This window comes from Megalobrama amblycephala, linkage group LG3 (assembly GCF_018812025.1).
Source record: "Megalobrama amblycephala isolate DHTTF-2021 linkage group LG3, ASM1881202v1, whole genome shotgun sequence".
NCBI lineage: Eukaryota > Metazoa > Chordata > Actinopteri > Cypriniformes > Xenocyprididae > Megalobrama > Megalobrama amblycephala.
Window position 1 is genome coordinate 44,970,884 of NC_063046.1, and position 6,746 is coordinate 44,977,629.

At 38.0% G+C, this 6,746-nt stretch overlaps 1 long non-coding RNA gene across 1 annotated transcript; it reads right to left on the bottom strand.

Annotated features, from left to right (window-relative positions):
- Positions 1-394: 394 nt before the first annotated feature.
- Positions 395-6,463, bottom strand: LOC125265435. Its single transcript, XR_007184258.1, has 3 exons — positions 6,356-6,463; positions 5,195-5,777; positions 395-5,080 (listed from the first exon to the last, which is right to left on the bottom strand). It is a non-coding gene; the product is annotated as an uncharacterized LOC125265435 (long non-coding RNA).
- Positions 6,464-6,746: the final 283 nt, after the last annotated feature.

The window sequence follows — 6,746 nt, forward strand, 5'->3', positions numbered from 1 at the left end:
AGATGTGGGGGGGTAATTTCAAAATTATACAAGGTCCCCAGATAATACTAATCCCGTGCGAATAGGGCTTTAGTCACTGTTTACACTGCAAGTAATAAAATCAGAATCATTATCGACAAAGTTTCGGTGCTGCCCTAGTTAATGTTACTTGTTTGATCGAGCAAGTATAATTCTCTTTCACTTGCCCCTTCGCAAAATCCACTTGTCCCGGACAAGCCCTGATACACACACACACACACACACACATACTGGTTTTTGTTAATTAGGAAGACTATTTTTTCAAACCAGTTTTTTGCAACACTAAACAGTCACCCCTTTCCACTTGTGCTAGAAAGATGTAATAAATCTTAAAAAATCCTATTTGAGCTATACAACACAAATCTCACTTCAAAATGTGAATAAACACATCAGAACTCAAAATACAAGAACCTGACACCATGCTGTATTAAGAGGACAAACCATAATAAGGTAATTAGCTCCACCCATGACACAAATAGTAATTAACAGGGCCAACTTTAGTTGTCAGGACCATGGCCATACACATACACAAACATGTAAACTATGTGTATTAAAGGGTCAAACATGGATAAATGGAACCTTAAACAGACAAGTATTAGAGCAACAGAATCCATACTATTTGTGAATAGAAATTAAAATTAATCTAGTTCTAGAAAAAAAAAAAAAGTAATGTTTTTAGTAAGGCATGTTTGTTAAAAACTAGTTATATTTCCTAATTAAACTTGGCTAAGATGATCCCTGTCCAGGAAACTACCCCATAATGTTTATGCATGTTTATAATGTACAACAAAAAAGATGTACAACAAACAAATAATGTACTATCAAAAAAGTTTGAATTGTTCGTAAAAAGAAAATTGCCCTTTTGGACTATACATAGTCTATTACAGTACTGTCTTGCTTTCGGACTGCCAGTCGCAGCCGTTTTGTGGAGAGCTGAATGAGAAGAGTGCATTGCAGTAGAGAGCAGATTAAAGTCAAGGCAGTAAACAGGAGGCTTTTGTTTACCTCAATGCTGTTTACCCTAAGTGAAAACTCTGTAACACTAAAGATGACTTGCTGGTGGCTCATGATGACTCGATGGCCCTACTGTTTAAGTTGATTTTCAATAAAGCAGTGTTGATTTTTCGCTTCTGCATCCTCTATGTTTGCAAAATGCTCAGGTAAGCCACGGGCTAGTTGGTTAAATTTACCCAGAAAGGATTTTTACTTATACTAAACTAAATTTAAGGTTTGTTTTTCAGCAAAACCACAATGTACAGTCAGATCACAACAACTGAAATATAGTTTATGGCACGATTTGCGTGAAATATGATTGCCTACATGTGTATACTCTTTAAAAAAAAAAATTAAAACTGGATTGAAGTGTGATCCAGTGACGTACGAAGTGCGGAACTTTCCATTTTAGAGGCCACCTATCATACAGTTTCTGCCTCCACGTTTTAAATTACCACTTTATTTTCTGTGAACAGCACTTTTCAGGAATGAACGGAGGTAAGAAATTTAAAACCTGGACAAATTTAATTTAAGACCTAGGACTTAAAAAAAAAAAAAAAAAAAAAAATTTTAAAAACTTAAACTTCACTTTCTGAATTTTAGACTTTTTAAGATTCCGCGGGAACTGTAAATACTGAAAAGAAAATGTCACATCACATGGCATGGCAAAGTGATTGAAAGCAATGAGACAGAGGAGCAATCTGAATTATAGCGCTGTAGAGATACTGGACCCTTGGGCCAACACATCTCACATGGCTGTAATCACAAGTGTATAAAGGAATTAGTTTATAAAGGATGTAGATGAGTACAATCAGGAGAGAGGAAAGACAGTCTTCAGTTCCCTTTGTGAAATGTTTTAATGTAGATGAAAACGCTCCGGTTTCAAAATCAATGTGGATATTTAAATAAAACAACTCCGGTAAATCCACAGGCAGACAGCAACAAAACTGCAGGTATAACAAAAACTGGACAGAAAATGAGAACTAAAGAGGAGCTTAAATGGTAACTGATTAGTGGCTGGAAAAGGACAAAAAAGGAACACCGGAAACAGAACTTAACAGGCAAACTAAACCAAATTAGAACTAAATGGACTGTGTGGAGATGACATCACTGGTGGACAATTCATCACATTTCCATATTATAGCTAGGATTATTTTTTCTTTTCAAAGTCACACCACGATTTCTTACGAAGTCTCTTATGTTTAGAATAGAGCGACGAGCCAGAGCAGGATCTTCTGCCTCCTTGCATTGCTGGCATTCAATCATAGTGGCCAGTTTTCCTTTTTTGATGTGTTCGCCAAAATGTCTCATGACCGCGGCAACCCTTTATGGGAGACCATTGATGCTTTTTTGCTTTTGCTTTCCAGAGGAACTAGAAAAAGACAAAGAAATCAATGAAAACAAACTCAACTTTTAAACTAGATAAACCTTCACACTGACTCCACCAAAAGATGTTTCTCTACAGGTGCAGCATCAGCATAGTGTTCTTCACATCATCTCCACACTTTGACTACTATCCAACTGCCATAAGCAGAATCTTGACTCATCACTTAACGTTCCTCAATGTTCATGTTCGAGCCCATGTGTTGCCAAACCAGCCCAAATGGGCATGTTATTACAGTTTTTGGTGACAGAATGAAAAACCATTTTTACCTTGTCTTAGTCAAGTCACATTTATTTATATAGCGCCTTTTACAATGCAAATTGTGTCAAAGCAGCCTTACAGTCACAGTTGGTGAAAATTGTAAATTCAAAAAAAGTAAATTCAATATTGATTAATTATTGATTTAAACAACTAGGGCTGGGACAACAAAAATAAAATACGTCCTCGCAAAATATGATTTATTTTTATTCATTTTTCCACAAAACAGAATAATAATAAACGCGTCCAAACTATGGCATAACACAAATGGAACTGTGGGAATTTTGTTGATGACTAAAGCATCCAATCAAAAACTGCCATTTTATTATTATTATTATCATCATCATTATTGTTATTTTTATTTTATTCAGATACGTAAATTAGCATGTATAAATTGCTATTAGTCAATTAATGGGGAGATAATCGAGGATCGAATCAAATTCAAATTGGAAGTTCACACGAAACAGCGAGTCACGTTCCGAGGTTTGCTCTTCCAGGCTGTGAGTGTGTAAGAGTTGTGCAAACTTTCCATTACATTCCCACCGAAAGAAGTTTACATTCTTTTGAGTGGCAGCAAAGGCAGCCAATCAGCATTAAGTGCTTGCGTGCTTTGCTCAGGCCTGGCGTCAAGGGCTTAGCCAAAAGTCTCAAGCCCCCCAACCAGCCAGGTTTGAGGTTTGACTCTGCCCAGTCTTTCAAGCCCCCCATCCAGCCAAGTGGCAGGCTTCGGCTCTGCCCCATCTTTTCATCTGCGTTTTAGCGCCTTTTCAAGTTCATTAAGAATTTTCCATGACCAAGGCACGGAACAGAGTGAAGGTCAAAAGGTAAGTACATTAACTGATAGATGACATCCACATCTAGTCATACTGTGGTGCAGGACCAATACAAGACGCCTTCCTATCCACTCTAAAAAAAAAAATGCATCCCTTGTTTATCTGCAGTTCTTAACACACATTGAAGACAAACTATTTAATCTAATGGAGTAATCTAACGGAGTATTCTAAATGAAAGGCGCAAACGTGGCAAAAGTAATGCGTTTTAAAAGGCAGACACATAAATGTAAACACGGCCAAAGATTAGTGTAGTACAGGGCGTATTTGAGCACATAGCATGCAGTTTTCAGCACCGTTTTTTTGCGCATTCCGGGACCTGCACTTGCCTCATCACGTCACCCCTCTGCTCTAATAGGCCTTTTGCGTTCCAGAACCTTTTGTTTTACAAATTAAGCACTATTGTGGATGTTGCATTAATGGAAAATGCAGTCATGCACAAAAGTAAATGCACACAGATGTTATAGTGGAACACTGTATTAAGGTTAGTATAAAATCCAATCATATTTTTTAAAAATATTTAAATCAGCCCTTAATAAAAAAAAATGCCCCTAATATTAAAAACCTAGCCTGGATGCCAGCCAAACTTAGCCCCGCCCACAACATTTGAGGACAGGAAGTTTGGTCTGGTGTTCGCTCCGTTGAGGCGCAACTATGCCCGAAGAGACACAGTTCAGACCAATCAATTTGTCAGGGCGGGCTTTATAAGATGATGGACAGCTGAACAAAAGTAACGTAATCAACCACGTCACCAAAGAGCTCGCGTGTTCAACCTTTTGAATCTGAACTCCATGGCTCTGCACTCAATTGGATAGACCTCCAACCAATCAGAGGCATTTTTTTTTCCTGGTTCAGTTGAGACACGCCCCATAATCACAGCCCAATGGAACGGTATCGGACTCAAATTCTGACTAGAACTGAGTAGGATAACGTCAGGCTATTAAAAACCTAGCACACCCAAGCCTGGCGAGAAAGAGTATGGACGAATTTCAAACTATGCTTTTGCGCCCTTGAAGGGCACGTCAGGAAGAGGACACCGCTTAAACTTTCACTCCAGATGTAAATAAAAGGATGTTTTTGATTGCTCTATTCTCCAAATTTATTTTTAGCGGCCACACAATGAGACAATTGTGCAACTCGCTGCACAATTAAAAGCTATGATCTTCGAAGGCAATATAGGGCATAGGGAAGATCACTTTCAATTGATATTCTTCCTATATGTGAAATGAAAAATTACTTTTTGCAGTTGGGTCTATTCGAGATCGGATCACGTTCTCACCACAAAAGAACCGCTCCAGAGTTCGTTTGAAAGCGTACCGAGACCACCTCTTCAAGCAGGTCTCGGTACGCTTGTTTGGTCCGCCTTTGGTGCCACTTGCCCAAACGAACCGCACCAAAGGGGGAAACGAACTCTGGTACGATTCAACCGAACTAAATGAGGCAGTTGTGAAAGCACCCTAAGTAACTTGGTGTTTAGTGACATGTGTATGTGTAGGAGCATTTACCTGTTTATTTGTTGTCTTTTTTCTGCTGGGCTCTTTGTCCTCCATTAGTTTTCTGCTGGGTTCTTTGCCCTTACCATCTGCGTTTTCACATGCTAAAAACAAAACAAAAAACAATTGTCACCAGAGGCATTTATCTGTTGTAGGTAAATTTCACAAATACTGTGAAGCAGAAGATGCTCCTTTATGGGGTCAAACAACTAATAGACCCTTTAAATCATGAATATTCTTCGTAAGGTGAAATCCAAATTTGCAGCCTGGACTTGTAGTTCATGGTGAGACATATGGATGCATGCTATGTCCAGTGCTACTACAGCTTATACCAAAAGACATGGAGCTGACAAGACTCCAGTGGTGAGTGGAAAGTCGACCAGCTCATCCAGTTTCTGGAAAACGATGTTGAGAACAGAGAGAGCACTGCAGCGGAGCAAACCAGGTAACTAACAAAGAGACATTCCACCAAATAATAAATTCTAGGCAACACTTTACATGAAGTGAACATGACAGATTAATCATATTAAGAAACCACTTAGCTTTATGGGTAAGCATTACATGAAACTGTGAGGTGGCTGGTTTTGACACTGGCTGTCATGAAGCCAATGATAATTAATCTGCTATATCATGTTTATTACAATTTATGTTGTCATGGTAATACCGATAGCAGAACCATTAGTCCAGGACCTTATAAATATCTACTGGTACTGAACAAGTCAGAAACTAATTTAATACCCACCCCTGCTTATAATCATTGTTGTCTTGTTGTTGCTGCACAGGTTGTCTCTCCTCCAGCTGCTGAAAATAAAAAGTATGTTAGATTTATTAGAATGAATAGACTCACACATAACGTTCACGTTAAACCAGTAAGTGGCGACAAACGAGAATATTTTGTTATAAACAACTCTAAATCATTGATTTGGCTGGTTCATTGGCTGTCATTACAAAGAATTTAAGTAAACAAATCGTGAAGTAATTAACCGTGTCTGATTAACCGTTTTATACAGATTTTATTGAATTTTCAATATGGTTCATATGAGCTTCAAGGAGGCCAGGCAGGGTCTAAAATTAACACTTTACTACAGTTGCCGTTTAACGAATATAAGTGATTATTCTGCCGTTTATAGCATTAAACAGTGAACGTTACACTTAAAATAACTAAAATAAAAATATAAAACTGCGTCTCAGATAATTTTAACGTTAACTCTACAGACCGCCTCACGGGGACAGCGCTCGTGCGCACATTAACCAAACGTAATTTATTTATGAAATACATTTAGAAAACCAAAAACACTGCAGTAACATTACTCATCACAAGTGATATTTAGTGTCACATGGGCAAAAACGATGAATAAAAGCAGATTTGTAGGGCTTACCTTTTACTCCGTGTCCGTCTGCTGGAAGTCGACCGTTACAGAACAAAATGATGCGCATGCGCAGTACTCAAGATTCTCCGAAAGTCCGTTAGACTCAGGGATGGGCAGTATTTCAGATACATGTATTTAATATACGTATTTGAAATACAAAATACTATTTTGTATTTTGTATTTTAAAGCCTTTGGAAAAAATCAAATGTAATTTGTATTTAAATACATTTAAGATGAGTATTTTTGTATTTTCAAAATACTCAAAATACTTTGAGACAGTCAACCTCTTTATCAGGGTGTTGTTTTCATGCATCAACTAGTTCAGACCAGGTTCAGACCAGACACGCCCCCCATTTTTTACCTCTAATACACGACTGTCCAACTCCGTTCAGCATCGGTT